We start from the raw sequence: 16,879 nt of genomic DNA, 5'->3' as shown, positions 1-16,879 counted from the left end.
GCCTGAAGAGTAGCCTTAGCAAGTGTTATGCGTCCTGCTAAAGTAAGACACTTCGTCATCCAACCTGAAAGACGTTGAGTCAATCTATCAATGAGATAAGAGTATGTGTCTTTGGTGACTCTATTATGGAGTAACGGAACCCCCAAATACTTGCCAAGATCCTTAACTTCCTCAAAACCGAACCTCTGAGAAATGGCCTGACGAGTGCTTAATGGACAATTACTAGAAAAAAGATTTGAGTTTTAGCTGAGTTAATGCGATGTCCTGATTCATCACAAAACCTATCCAACACACCCTTGATCATCGATGCTTTAGCAAACAACACTAAATCGTCTACGAAAAAGAGATGGGATAACCCAGGACCCTCCTTTGAGAGATGAATCACCTTCCAGTCTTCCGAGACAACTTTTTCCTTTATAGCTTGAGACAATCTCTCCATACATAAGACAAATAAATAAGGCAATAACGGATCACCTTGCCGAATACCTCTCGTAGGCTTAAAGGAATCCGTAAGATACCCACTCCAAAGAATCTGTGTCGACACGGATCTAACACAACACATAATACGAGAAATGAGTAATTCCGGTAGACTAACTGCATGAAGAGTGCTCTCAATAGTTCCATTCCAAACGATCATAAGCTTTCTCCAAATCCACCTTGATAGCCATCCACCCAATTCTACCTCTTCTTTTCATCGAATGTATAATCTCCTGGGCAAGAATAATATCTGTAATCTGGCGGTCTGGAACAAAACTAGCTTGATTTTCTTCTACCCATTTAGGAAGAACGACTTCATCGACAAAACATTTAGTAATAGTCTTATAAATCACATTACACAGACTAATCGGCCTGAACTGAGTAATTGAGACGGGATATTAACCTTTGGGATCAACACCAACAGAGTCTGATTCACCAATCTCTAGATAGCCTCTTTAAAAAATCATGGATAAATTTGAAGACCGACTCACCAATTGTGTTCCAATTTTTTTGAAAAAACTTTGCATGGATGCCATCTCACCCGGGCTTTCAAGGGAGTCACTAAAAATAACACTTCTAACCTCTTCCAATGAAATATCACGCACCAAAGGTCGAAGAGCATCATCCCCATAACAAACGTGCACCTCTCATTTTCAGTATTAGACACCATTCGCTCGTTAAATAGATTTTGGGAAAGTAACTGCATGAACTTGAGCTATGCATGATTACTACTCCAAGAACCATCAGGTAACTTAACATACTAATCGTGTTGTTTTCCGGCGATTAATAGTAGACGCATGAAAAAAAAGGTATTTCTATCCCCATTTTTTGGTTCCACAAGCTCTTCTTGAGCGATGACTATATTCAACTCCTTTTTAAGCTTTATTTTTAGTTCTAATAAAAAGGGTTCACTTGAATTATCCACCGCTTTTTCAATTTCATGGATTCTAGCAAGCAACAGATTTACGCCTCCCAATATGCCCAAACACCTCCTTATTCCACTTGCTACTTTTAGCTTGGAAATCAAGTATCTTGTAAATGTCTCTATCATTTCTCCAAGAATTCATCAGTAAATTTGGGAAATCCGGGTAATCATTCCAAGCATCAATGTATCGAAAAGGTTTGTTACGAGCAGGCTCCTGCTGGTCCCCAAACATAAAAAGAATGAGTAGATGATCCGAATCCAATTTTTGGAGATAAAAGACTTCTGAATTCTCAAAGCAATCATACCACTCAGCATTGCAAATACACCTATCCAGCCGTTGATAAAGGGTTTCATGTTTTCAAGTGAACTTTGGACCTGAAAACCCCATGTCGATCAACCCTGTATCAAACATAAATTCACCGAATTTTGAGCAAACTCCATAGCGACGTTGAGAGCCACCTTGGCGTTCACCATAATTACCAATGACATTAAAATCTCCACCAAGCATCCACGGCAACCCCGAACCTGGATTCAATTCTCTCAGAAGCCTCCACAACCTGCTTCTCATCCCAATCTCAGGGCTCGCATAGAGAAAAGTAATAAAGACTTGCTGATCTCCACCCATCATAGAGCACACTGCATGAATATATTGTCTAGAAACAGCAAGGACAGTAATATTGTAACATCCTCCATACCGGGTTAGTGATTAAAGTGTAAGATTTTAATATGTCAGTGATCAAATTAAATTAATCGAAAAGTGAAGAATTAATTAAAATGTTGGGTAGGATGAATAATTAAGTGAATGAGAACTAAAGGGTAAAAGGGTCATTGAGCATAGGTAATAATTAAATAATAGATGGGTATTATAATATCCATGTGAAAGAAACAAGAGTTTCCAGATAACTCTTGACTCTTCTTCTTCTTCAACGTGAAGAGCCCAAGCAAAGGTAAGTTTCTTTGTTTGTAATGAGTTGTTGATTTTAAGGTTGGGTTTTGATTAGTAGATGAACTAAGCTTAAGGAAAGCTTAAATATCTTAAAAACAAAGGATGGAGGGGTTAAGAGAGATTAAAGATTTGGAGTTTTTATATGAAATTTTGGAAAGGAATTGATAAGTAGAATTTGAAGTTAAATTTGACTTGTCAATGGTTAAATTAAGAGATTTGGAATGATAGAATTTGATTTTGAACATATAGAAAATTTGATATGATTTTTGAATTATATATGGAGATAGGATTTTGAGGTTTAAGATGAAATAAATGAATAGATTGGTTTAAGTATGTGTACTAGAGTTAAGAATGAAAAGGAGATGATATATGAAGTGTTTGAGTGAAAATAAAGGAATTTTCGGGTTGAAAATATGATTTCTGGGCAAGGGGAATCGGTACCCATTCAAGGGGAACCGATACCCCTTCAAACGACAGAATTCCAGAATGTCTGGAGGGAATCGATACCCCCATAGGGGGGAACCGATTCCCCCTAAAGGAAAATTGGGAATATGGGTTTAATAAGTTCGTTTAAGTTGCTAGTATCCAATTACAAGGTGTAGGTATCTAATGATTGTCCCGAAATGTACATTTATGTAGATTCTACGCATAAAGAATTCCGGAACGTTTGGCAAGTAAGATCGATCAAAGGGAAGATAAGAGATTGGAATGGACTAGTGAGGCCAGGTGAGTGCATAATTAGTTTATGGTGCTAAATGGAAACAAGACTTGCGACAAGTCTATTTCCTCTGTTAGAATGCATGAATATGATTATACGTATATGAATGACATGAATTATATGTATGTATGATTATATGTGTTAACATGCTTTTGAATGTAAGTTATGAGAAGTATGTGCTATGTAATATATATGAACATATGTGAAACTGAACTATGTGACTGCATGAGAAAGATATGAGCCATATGACATGATATATGTGAATGAAACAAAGTATAAGATATAACTATGTGATCCTATGAGAATATGAAAAGAAGCTAGTGACTACATGTATATGTGAAAGAAGCTATGAGCTTATATGGCATGTGATATGAAATATATATGTGAAAACAAGTATAGTTATGAGATAAGATCTATGTGATTACATGCAACATATGATATTAGATATGTTTACACATACTTGTGGTATGTGACAGAAAAGGAAAGATATGTGGTTATAAGAGAAAGAATATGAATAAGTAATGTGAACTGTTATAAAGGATAATGCCCATGTTATGTGATATGAGAGCTAGGGGTATAGTTGGCATGCCAAGGGTCGAGGGTTTACCTATGTTCTTCGGAACATACGGACTGTTTACCTATGTTCTTCGGAACATACGGACTGTTTACCTATGTTCTTCGGAACATACGGACTGTTTACCTATGTCCTTCGGGACATATGGAATGATTACCTAGGTTCTTCGGAATCTATGGACTGGTCCTTCGGGACATTGATCGAGCTGTGGTGACAGCATATGTGTGCACAACCTCAATGTACTCACATACCTTAAGTTCTCACTAGTGTACATGGGCTAATAAAGTAATTAAACAAGCATACTGAATGTGATATGTATACGATGGGTTTATAAGTGGTTTGAAATGTGTTACGTGAACCATATGATGAATTATGTGTCTGTATGTATTTACTGTAATTAATGATATGATTTATATGATACGAAGAATGCATGGAATTGCTATAACATGATAGAAAAGAACATGCATGTATCGATATATGTTTTAAAGTGCATTATAAGTCGTTATGCCTCACTAAGTCTTCGACTTAGCGTGTGATTGTTTCACACGTAGGTTTCGAGAAGAGTAAAGAGTGTTGCGGAGCAAGACAGGTCAGTTTCCTTACCAAAAGATCAGATCAGAAATGTTTGACAAAGTATGTATTTGTTTATGTATAAAGTGTTGGCATGTAATAAGTCATTAAGTACGAGCACTCTGATAAAGTCTGTATTTTGTTTTAAATAAAGTTTTAAATTTCCTGGGATTTTTCTTAAGAGTCAAGGTTTGAAAAGTCAATGTGACACTTCGGACTCGTATCCGGGTCGGATACGGGTTGGGGGTGTTACATTTAATGGTATCAGAGCTATGGTTTAGCCGATTCTCGGCAAACCGAAGTCCAAAAGGTCATAAAAGGTGTACATGCCAACATAGATTGAAAAAAAATTTCTGATCTGATAGTGTAAGGAATACGTTGTCTTGCTAATAAAATAAGAATAGTTTAATACAGTAGAAATCCGATCGTGATAATTTCGAAGTAAGTGAAAGGTGATATTCCTGATTGTGATAGCTATTCACTTGCCCTGGCCAGGCAGGATGAAGAGTGGACACCTCAGGAAATGCCTAGTAAGATCAAAAGTTGATTTCAGAAAGCTGAAATCATATCTGAATAATGATAGAAAGTTTTCATCGTTTGGAATCGAAAACACGATATAGAATAGTTTGTTATTATGTGGATAAGATAGAATATGGTGAACAGGTATCACCATAAGAATGTTCAAAAGATCTACTGACGTGATGAGTACGTATAGAAGAAATCAAGGATAAGTGCATCAGTGACAAGCGTATAAGATGTATAAGTCAGAGCTTATGAGTTCGAAATGAAGGAATAACATTGTGTATAAGCAAGAGCGTTTATATGATGATGATTTGCAGTTAAAACGGAAAAGTTAGCGTTAGCTAACAAGAATATGCGATGGGAATGTACTGGAATTATAAGATTATAAGATATTGTCAGGATATGATAACCAGATCTGCAATGGATCTGGATATAGTTGCATATTTGGATTATAGTAATGTGGTATAGTAAAGGAAAGGAAGTAAGAATTTGTATATTTAAGTAAAGCTGAGGATTGATAAGAAGAGTTTGAGAATGTGTATATCGATGATCAGATTATAGGACACAGGAAGTCAGAATGTTGAGTTTGAGTAAAAGAAATTTCAGGACGTATGAGAATAGAAGTGAAATTGATAAGTTGAGTAAGCGAATGTTAAGATAATTTAGATTGGAAAGAATGTATTGATTGGTATAGAGGGCTTGTGCCCTAGACTGAACCAAAGTTATTATCTAGCTGTCAGAGTAAAGGTGCTAGAGTTATAAGATTGGAGGAAAGATAAAGTTGAGTTAATTGATTATGATATGAATTTGAATATAATTGTATATTCTGAGCAGATAGTGGTTATTGTTTATATGATAACAACAGATGAAGGTATAAATGAAAAGATAGTCGAAAAACTAAAGGATTGAAAAGTAAGTTTCTGATGATGACAAGAAAGAATAGTCAGGGAAGCAACATAAGAACATTATAAGATATGTCTTATTAAGATGGCAGTGAAAATTCGAGGACGAATTTTCTTATAAGGAGGGGAGATGTAACATCCTCCATACCGGGTTAGTGATTAAAGTGTAAGATTTTAATATGTCAGTGATCAAATTAAATTAATCGAAAAGTGAAGGAATTAATTAAAATGTTGGGTAGGATGAATAATTAAGTGAATGAGAACTAAAAAAAGTGTTAAGATTTTAATATGTCAGTGATCAATTAAATTAATCGAAAAGTGAAGGAATTAATTAAAATGTTGGGTAGGATGAATAATTAAGTGAATGAGAACTAAAAGGGTAAAAGGGTCATTGAGCAAAGGTAATAATTAAATAATAGATATTGGGTATTATAATATCCATGTGAAAGAAACAAGAGTTTCCAGATAACTCTTGACTCTTCTTTCTTCTTCAAGTGAAGAGCCCAAGCAAAGGTAAGTTTCTTTGACCGGGATAGCTTGAAGAGTAGCCTTAGCAAGTGTTATACGTCCTGCTAAAGTAAGACACTTCGTCATCCAACCTGAAAGACGTTGAGTCAATCTATCAATGAGATAAGAGTATGTGGCTTTAGTGACTCTATTATGGGTAACGGAACCCCCAATACTTTCCAAGATCCTTAACTCCTCAAAATCGAACCTCTGAGAAATGGCCTGACGAGTGCTTAATGGACAATTACTAGAAAAGAAGATTTGAGTTTTAGCTGAGTTAATGAGATGTCCTGATTCATCAAACCTATCCAACACACCCTTGATCATCGATGCTTTAGCAAACAACACTAAATCGTCTGTGAAAAAGAGATGGGATAACCCATGACCCTCATTTGAGAGATGAATCACCTTCCAGTCTTTCGAGATAACTTTCGCCTTTATAGCTTGAGATAATCTCTCCATACATAAGATAAATAAATAAGGCGATAACGGATCACCCTGTCGAATACCACTCGTAGGCTTAAAGGAATTCGTAAGATCCCATTCCAAAGAATCTGTGTCGACGGATCTAACACAACACATAATACGAGAAATGAGTAATTCCGGTAGACTAACTGCATGAAGAGTGCTCTCATATAGTTCCATTCCAAACGATCATAAGCTTTCTCCAAATCCACCTTGAAACCATCCACCCAATTCTACCCGTATTCTTTGTCATCGAATGTATAATCACCTGGGCAAGAATAATATTATCTGTAATATGGCGGTCTGGAACAAAACTAGCTTGATTTCTTCTACCCATTTAGGAAAGAAACGGCTTCAACACAAACTATCAGTTAGTAATAGTCTTATAAATCACGTTACAGACTAATCGGCCTGAACTGAGTAATTGAGACAGGATTATTAACCTTTGGGATCAACACCAACAGAGCCTGATTCACCCAATCTGCTAGATAGCCATCTTTAAAAAAATCTGGATAAATTTGAAGACCGACTCACCAATTGTGTTCCAATTTTTTGAAAAAACTTTGCATGGATGCCATCTGCACCCGGGGCTTTCAAGGGAGTCATACTAAAAAAACACTCTAACCTCTTCCAATGAAATATCACGCACCAAAGGCCGAAGAGCATCATCCCCATAACAAAAGAACGTACACCTCTAATTTTCAGTATTAGACATCATTTGCGCTTAAATAGATGTTGGAAGAAGTAACTGCATGAACTTTGAGCTGTGCATGATTACTACACCAAGAACCATCAGGCAACTTAACATACTAATCGTGTTGTCCAGCGAGTAATAGTAGACGCATGGAAAAAGAGATATTTCTATCCCCATTCGCGATTCAATTATTTTGAGCTTTTGGTTCCACAAGCTCTCTTCTTGAGCGATGACTATATTCAACTCCTTTTAAGCTTATTTCTAGTTCTAATAAAAAAGGGTTCACTTGAATTATCCACGCTTTTTCAATTTCATGGATTCTAGCGAGCAACAGATTCTTACGCCTCCCAATATGCCCAAACACCTCCTTATTCCACTTGCTACTTTTAGCTTGGAAATCAAGTATATTCTTGTAAATGTCTCTATCATTTCTCCAAGAATTCATCAGTAAATTTGGGAAATACGGGTGATCATTCCAAGCATCAATGTATCGAAAAGGTTGTTACGAGCAGACTCCTGCTGGTCCCTAAACATAAAAAGAATGAGTTGATGATCCGAATCCAATTTTTGGAGATAAAAGACTTCTGAATTCTCAAAGCATCATACCACTCAATATTGCAAATACACCTATCCAGCCGTTGAGAAAGGGTTTCACGTTTCAAGTGAACTTTGGACCGAAAACCCCATGTCGATCAACCCTGTATCAAACATAAATTCACCGAATTTTGAGCAAACTCCATAGCGACGTTGAGAGCCACCTTGGCGTTCACCATAATTACCAATGACATTAAAATCTCCACAAGCATCCATGGCAACCCCGAACCTGGATCCAATTCTCTCAGATGCCTCCACAACCTGCTTCTCATCCAATCTCAGGGCTCGCATAGACAAAAGTAATAAGACTTGCTGATCTCACCATCATAGAGCACACTGCATGAATATATTGTCTAGAAACAGCAAGGATAGTAATATGAATAGGATTCCTCCAAAGTATCCATACCACCAGAAAACTCGAAGCTTCAATACGATATGAGAACTCAAACCGAACTCCTGATAAATTGATCAGCAGCCATACCACTAATTTTGGTTCCAACATAGCAACACCGGTCTTTTAGACTACATCAACTTAAAATAACGATTAAAATCAGGGTCACAAGCTCCTGAACATTCCAAAAATAATTTTAACCATAAAAAGAGGGTAAAGAGTGACACGAAGGATTAGACCTGCACATCTGCTTTCTTCGATTGTTCGAACATAGTTCGCATGCCATTAACCATGTCCTCGTCAGTATCCTTGGAACCTTGGATTTCTATGGATGGATTCTCCAAGTTAATATTTTCGGTTAAGTTCAGAATTCATAGCCGAAATCCACTCAGCTAACACTGGTATGCTCGGCATCTTCTCATCTTTTTTCCTTGTCTTCAATCCCTTGCGAGATAAACCTTTAATTGTAGCAAGCCTTTATTTTGCACTTTTGTACCAGTCCCTTGAGCAGTTCTTTGAAAAATGTCTAAATTACGTTTATTTGGAGCTAAATTCTCATTATTTTCCGTCACAATATAGCCACATGTTTTTCTTTATTCAACGATGAAACCACACTTTTAATCTTACCTATTGAAGCCACAACAATATTATTGTATGTTAGTTGTGGAACCGCTATATCACTTGCTTGGTATTTAGTCTCATTAGAAACTCGTTTTGCTTCCCCTTGCCTGCTTGATTCAGCACTACCACTTGCCTTAGCATTCAAATGACTCGCAGAAGACATCGCTCCCTTATTATTAGTCCCGTCCTAGATGGATTTTGTATCGGATTACTTCCTGGATTATCATCGACTTGAATTGCCTGAAGAGCTGAAAGCGAGAACCCGAATTATGAGCAGTGTTTTGTCTTCCTGATTCTGAGCTTGCAATCTTTTGATCCCAGTGTTCTTTCTCCTCCTATTCATCACTTACATCCAAAGACCTAAATCATCCGATTTCCCACTATCATGTGCTTATGTGCTTCACCATTGTCAATTAGTTACTTTACCACAATGTTCATGTGTATGCCCATATTTCCCACAAGAATAACAATAGTTGGTAGTTCTTCATATTCGATTGACTGTCGATGGTCGTCTATCACTATTCCAGATATCAGTGGTTTGTCCAAATCAACAACAACCGTGAGACGTGCAAAGCGACCTCTCTTCCCATCCTCCGTATTATAGTCTACCCTTACCACCTTACCAATAGCTCCTGCAATATGTCCAAAGAGACTACGTGTATAATAGCGATAAGGTAAACCAGGAAGCCTCTCCCACAATAATCTTCATTGGATGTTCCATGGCTGTAGAGAATTTTCTACTCCACGGTTGAACTGTGAGGTAGCTTCCTTATATCATCAAAGGACCTCCTGTCAATACATGAGAAAATCCTCCTCACAAGCAAAGCGAACAAATAATAATCATTGTCAAGATCAATGAGACTAATTTCCCCTAAAAGATTCCATAGTGATTTGATCCTACTCAACAATGCCTTATACCCAATTGTTTTCCCCAGTAGTCGAATAATCACATAATTAGCCAGCTTGGCATCAATAGCATCGTGAACTCTATCTGAAAAGCTAATCGCAGGCAAAGGGCCATCAACGCCCAAAACTACATCTTCAGGGTGAACATCCACATCGAAATCATTAAACGAAATGGGTTGGTTACCAACCAGATTTGAACCCTTTACCATATCGCGAAAAGAGAGATGACCGTTGTTGAACACTCCAATTCCTTGCCCCAAGTTCTCCGATCTAACATCCACAGGATCACCCATGGGGGAATCAACATCATTGTCGCCGAGATGATATGAAGAATGTTGAAGTGGTGGGAAGTCAGTTCGACTCCATCAGGCGGCCGACCACCATGGCCGCTGAATTGATCCATGACAGCAGGAGAAACGAGATTCTCGGAAGAGTTGACCATGACCGTTATTTTATTTTTTATAAAACAACCTTTTTTAAAATATATGAGATTTTTTTATAATTGATATTTAGGTTCATAAACACCCATAATTAAATTATTTCTCGGTTTTCTTCATTTTCATCGAAATTAATTTAGATCTTATAAAACAGTTAAAATAAATTTAATTACCAATTTGAAAGTGATTTTATATAATTAAATATAAAATAAAACTAATATATTCATTATTAATTAGTAATTCGAGTCGAACTAACTTTTTATTTTTCAGTATCCTTACAACTACAAGTAGGAGAAGTAGACTACATTCACAATATATGAATCCTAATCCTATTTTAATTACTTTATAATCATAAAAATGAATTATTTATGATTGAATTTAAATGTTATTATTAGTTATTTTTAATTAAGAGTGAAATATATTATATCGATGCAGATTTAATTAATTAGCTCACATATTTATCTTTTTAATCAGCATGTTCATATATTTATTAATATTCAATTTTTATCGTACCATACTCATATAATGATTTTAACTATTTTTTTGTATTATATAATTTTGTTGCGGCATTCATGGCCCGGCATTTAGACAAAAAAACAACAATATAAAACCAAACGATTAGTAAGAAGAAAAGGAAACGTGAGTTGGACGCAAATGGAAAGGCGAACGACAGCCCGAAGAAGTAGCCGAAGCTGTACACGCAAATGCTCCCACACCAGAACTCTCCCACACGTGTGCCTAATCATAAGATGACACGTGTCATCCATTCCTTTCGTTATTTCCCGGGCCCCACGTTCCACCAATATTATTGGCCCAATGTTGAATAATATGCTGTCGCTAGCGTGACGGAGACCCCGTCTTAGTTTCCTCTATTAAGCGGACGCAAAATAAACAATTTAAAATAAGGGTGTGTGTGTGTGTTTTTTTTAGTTTTATAATTATTAAAAGTAGAAAATGACATCTTAATTATAAAATTTTATTTTGTTGAGTATTCGACTATTAAAAGTTATAAAAATATCATTTAACTATTTATATGTTTTAAAATTTTCTTTTTTTGTTAAAAAATTAATGCATGTCTAAGTTGAACGTTAATATGTTGACTAAAATATGATAAAATTATATTTTAACGTGTCCACTGACACCACAATTACCTCCAAGCATTGGCTCGTCAGCATAATGTTTCAAGTACTAGTTGCGACATAATATAAACGAATATTCGATCATAAATATAATTAAAATGATTATGAGATTATATTTATCATATCACAATTAACATGTTAATATCTGTCTCAGATAACCGCTAAATTTTTAACGAAAATAGATGAGTTTGAAACATATGAATAGTCTAATGACTATTTTATAACTATTAATAGTCAGAGACCTAAGAAGACGTCTTATAGTCGAAAGACTATTTTATAACTTTTAATAGTCAGAACACTCAACAAAATAACATTCAAGTAACCATTTATATATTTTATCCTTAATAAAATATACTTCTTTAATAAGATAAATATAATTAATTCTAATAAATGTTAGGCCCTTCAATTAATTATTAGTTTGGATACGCTAACTATGACTATTCTATATATTATCTTCACAAAACTTCAACTACATACAGGCTACCAACTTACCCAAACACCATGAAGTCTTAAATGGAACTCCCACCAAAAAATAAAAACAATGGTAGTTTTCTATTAAAAACAAAACAGTGGTAGTGTTTGTTTGCAGTTGTTAATGGTGTTGATGTTCCTCTTTGGTTAATTTCGTTTTCTCTCTTTCTCTTTATCTCTTCTATTTTTTTGGTTGTCTTTTTGAAGATGGTGATATCATAGGGGAGTTGAATTTGATCCAAAGAAGAGAAAGATAGATAGAGAGAGAGATGGGTTCTTGTGTGTCGAGACCTGAAGGAAAGTTAAGGTCTTCTAAGAAGAACAGAAAGAAGAAGAAGAACCGTAAAAGAAGGAAAAGCTTCGAGAAAAGGGTGTCTAATGGGTTGCCCGTCCCGTCTTCCGATGACTTTTGTAGCTCAGATGCTCTACCTGATCATCACTCTTCCTTCTCAAACCCGACTTTTCAAGGTATTTTCTTCGTTCTCTCCCTATTATCGAAACTGGGTTTTTATGTTTTCGTATTTTTTTAGCTTTTAGTTGTAATGTGTTCATGGATTTTCATTTTCTGGTTGATTTGCTTGGTGGGTTTTGGAGGTTGAGACGCTTTTGGTTGTTGCATGGAAGGTTTGGGTGTTTTAAGAGCCTGATTCTGGTCTTTATGTTACCAGGAAATGCATGCCTCAATTATATAGGTTGAAGACTTAAGTGAATAGTATTGTTGTGAATGTTGATGGTAGAGGCCTGCTCTTTAGATGATCAATTGACATTGTTTTTATTCAAAACATATAATCTTAGCATATCCCAACGCTGAGTTTTGATTCTAATATAGATTTTTGCACTCTGTGTTCCTTGATTATCAGAGGGAAGGTAGATCAATGAGGGAGAATTCCAAGTAGAATATATCAATAAAATTGCGGAATTCACTTAATTTTTCTTGACAATAGATGTAGTTTGATCCATTAAAGATCTCAACTTGCTGCTCTAGTCTCTATTAAGCTTTAGCAAATCGGGGTTTAAACAAGTAGCGGATGCTTGTGAGCTGCTTGGAGTTTTGGACTTAGTTGCTGTAGTGCTCTCATTGGTGGTTTCACGACTACAGTTGATGTTGCTAAGATTTTTATTTCAATTTGATCGTATAAGCAGTAAGATGGTTTTGAACATTTTTTCCATATGTCAAAGTTTGTGTGGGAGATTTGGCGAAGTTATTCCTTTTTATTTCCATTGAACCCGATTAATAGTGTCAATATTTGTATGGCTAACCTTTCGAGTTTCAAGCTTTGTTGTTAGGGATTGTAGTTTGTTAGGTGAGATTTAAATATTACTGTTAGCGGCTTGATGCATAATCTGCTATAAATCTACTTGATCTCTTTAAACTTTTCTCCAAGTTCTTGTTTCTATGCATTAGATTTCGGAATTGGCATTTGTTAAGCCGTTGATTTGTGTGCTACCTTGACAGGAGCGAGGAGTTGTGGTTTGATTCAGTTGCAGTTTGAATCGACTGTGACGAGGAGTTTGAAAGTGTTCTGGAGGGTATGATGTTTTGAAATGTTACTTTGACCTCTCATTTATACTAACTTTTTTTACCTTGAAGATTAACGGAAATTGTTACCATTGACTACCTATGCATCTACATGTGCAGATGTGTTATCTTTAAATGGTCTCGAAGGTGCATCTGTATCCAGTATTTCATCTTTAACAGATGCTAATTGCAGAGACCATTCTTGTTTAGTTGATCATATTAATAAACCGGGGGACGTATCAGATGGAAATTCTGTATGCAATGCTGTGTGCGAGGCCACAGTAAATACCAATAGCCAGTTCTTCAAATCGGAGGATGACAATCCCCTAACAAAATCCTATGGGCATTCAAATGAAGCAAAGGAACCCGTATTCCTTGATGATATGCCTCTGTGGATGAAGGTCCTGGGAAAGGGGAAGGATTGTTGGATAATTGTGGCATTCTTCCAAGCAATTGTTACCTTGTCTTGCATCTACTGTCCCATCAGTTGAAAAGAGAAGATCGCTCCTCTCTAGCCCGCCTAGTGCGAGAAAAAAGCCTGCCTTAAAACTTCCATTTAAGTGGAAAGACGAGCATTCCAGCACCACATTATGTGAGTATCTATGTTATCCGTTGAACTTTCTAATCTTTAGTTAGTGTTCATCATGAATGTCTTGTTACAAGACTGCAGAATGCATGTGAAGTTGTTTTCATTGCAGAGATATTAGACTAATTTTTTCATCAATCATCTACACTCAAATATGTACAAACAAAATCGGTGGTTTCTGTTATGGCTGTTCAGTAATTGATCCATATTAAAATATCGAGTCTCTTAGAAAGCAGTAATGTAGTACAGATCGGAAATTTTCTGTTAGGATTTTTAACTTTATCCAATATCTGTTTCAATTCAGTTTCTTCAAAGATGCTTCTTCAGCGACCGAAAGCAGGTTCTCAGGTACCTTTTTGCCCCATAGAAAAGAAAATTTTGATTGTTGGTCTCATATCGATCCTGGTACTTTCAAGACTCGAGGAGAAAACTATTTTAGGTACGACTAAAAAACTTGGTCCCTAGTTCATTCATTTAAGGCATACTTGGAATTTATTTATTTTTTATATAAAATTATTGAAGCAAAAGCATGTATGAAACATTTAGAATTTTTTAATCTGTTAGTACCATGACAGTTTCTCACATTATTTGTTTATTGCAGGGATAAGAAGAAGGATTTTGCACCTAACCATGCTGCATATTATCCTTTTGGAGTTGATGTATTCCTATCTCCACGAAAAATAGATCACTTAGCTAGATTTGTTGAACTCCCGGTTTTAGCCATTCCGAGAAACTACCTTCTATCCTTGTCGTAAATGTTCAGGTATATAGTTGCTCATTTGAATGAATGTGTTTCTGTTATATTTTCCTTGGGATGGAATCATGGAAGTAAGCATGCTGTAATGGTCCTCTTGGCTATGTTACTTGGACTTAGGTGTGAGTGGCAGACATGAGTATATGTTTGACTTGGTTATCTTCATTGTTTCCAAAATCTCTGTAGAGCTTAATGCTTACATTTTGTGGCAATGCAGATTCCCTTGTATCCTGCTGCACTTTTTCAGAGTGAAACTGATGGTGAAGGGATGAGTTTCGTTCTTTACTTTAAGCTTTCTGACAGTTATTCGAAGGAGCTTCCGCTTCACTTTCAAGAAAACTTAAGGGTACGACTGATACTTGTAAAAATAATTTTAAACTTTCTTGGATTGAGAAACTTATACCTAAAATCTTGAAAATTACAAATTAAGTCAGTCAACTAGGAAACTTAACGGGAAGGCTTCTGAAACTATGTTATGAATTTAGAAGCCATAAAAAATGGCATCTGCTGAGGCTATACCATGCACCTCAGGCATCAAGTCCAAAATTTAAATGTCTATATCTTCCTTTCTAGCACTGAATAGAAATCATTAGGTGATTTTCCTACTATAACACTAATCCATAATCCAATTTCAGTTCAGTTTTTATTTCTAAATTAGTGAAAAGTTACTTGAGAATACTATAAAAGATGTCATTGTTTTTTTAGTTTTAAAAACCAATGAACCGAATTAGTTCTGAACTACAGGAATTCGGTTAAAACCAGGGGCGGATGCACTAAGCCCCCTAGGGGTCAAGCATCCCATTATTTAGGAAAAAAAAGTGAAATTTAGTATAATATATTAAAGAAAAATGGAAGAAATTTTTTTGCACCCCCATTATATTTAAGAAAAGAAAATTAAAATTTTGAACCCCATTTATAAATTTCTGGATCCGCCACTGGTTAAAACTAGAATACTGTACGTTAACCACAAGTTTTGTATTCTCCACTCAACATTTTATTTGATTGTCTACTCTCCTTTATGTTTTACATTTAGGTAATTTCTTCATAGATTCCTTCCCTGCTTCTTAATTGATCTACACCAAGTTTACAGTATTGAGTCCGCATTTATTTTTTGAAAACAGAGGTTGATAGATGACGAAGTTGAAAAGGTTAAAGGATTCCCTGTAGATACAATTGTTCCATTTCGAGACGGTTGAAAAATTAGGTCGTGTTGCAAATGTAGAAGATCTTCACATGGGTGCTGCAGAGAGGAAACTTATGCAGGCATACAACGAAAAGCCTTTTCTTTCACGTCCTCAGCATGAGTTCTACTGGTACGCATGCTTGTATGTTAAGGGTTGACATATATAGTATAGATTCAAATACTTTTGGATAACTAATATTTGAATGATGTGCTCCTAATGGAGCACGTTTGGGTAGCCTTAGAATCGTATGGATACACTGTCTTGTTATGGTTCTTTCTTAGGCTCACTAGTTACTCAATTGAATTTTCGCAGGGAGAAAATTATTTCGAGATTGATATAGATATGCACAGATTCAGTTACATCTCTAGAAAAGGCTTTGATGCATTCCTATATAGGCTAAAGCTTTGTATCTTAGATGTTGGCCTAACGATTCAGGCAAGTTCCGATATCTCTCTTGCAACTTCAAGATCCCCTTCTCCACTTTCCCTGAACAAGTTTTTTTTTAAAAAAAAAAACTTTTTTCATTTATAATGACATTTACCCAATGTTTCCTTTTGAAAACAGGGAAACCGAACTGAAGAGTTGCCTGAACAGATCTTATGTTGTTTACGCTTGAGTGGAATCGACTATATGAACTACCACCAACTCGGTTTGATGCAAGAGCCTTCTTACGTAAGTTCTGAAATGCTCTAATGCTTATATAGCCACAATTTAATAAAACGCTAATTCTGGATAAATTCTGTGCTTTCTTTACGGTACTAGAATTTCTGAGCTTGATAGCCCCTAGCCTGAGACAGAGAGCTTTATGGTACTACTTCCGGTTTGCAATGCGTCTCGTAATGAACAATCATTCAAGGGGATGTTTTGGTCGAAACACGTCCGCTCGGATGACAATAATTGTCGTGATATGTACAAATATAATCATGAATCTATTTTTGGAAATGAAAAGAGAGCAATGGTATGCCCTTTGAGATGGG

General features: G+C 35.9%; 1 pseudogene; it reads left to right on the top strand.

Moving 5' to 3' along the window:
* Positions 1-12,128: 12,128 nt before the first annotated feature.
* On the top strand, positions 12,129-16,879 carry LOC120219223 (annotated as a pseudogene).

This window comes from Hibiscus syriacus, unplaced genomic scaffold (assembly GCF_006381635.1).
Source record: "Hibiscus syriacus cultivar Baekdansim isolate YM2019G1 unplaced genomic scaffold, ASM638163v2 tig00110206_pilon, whole genome shotgun sequence".
NCBI lineage: Eukaryota > Viridiplantae > Streptophyta > Magnoliopsida > Malvales > Malvaceae > Hibiscus > Hibiscus syriacus.
The sequence above is the reverse complement of the archived record's forward strand: the minus strand, read 5'-3'. Positions and strand labels throughout refer to the sequence as shown.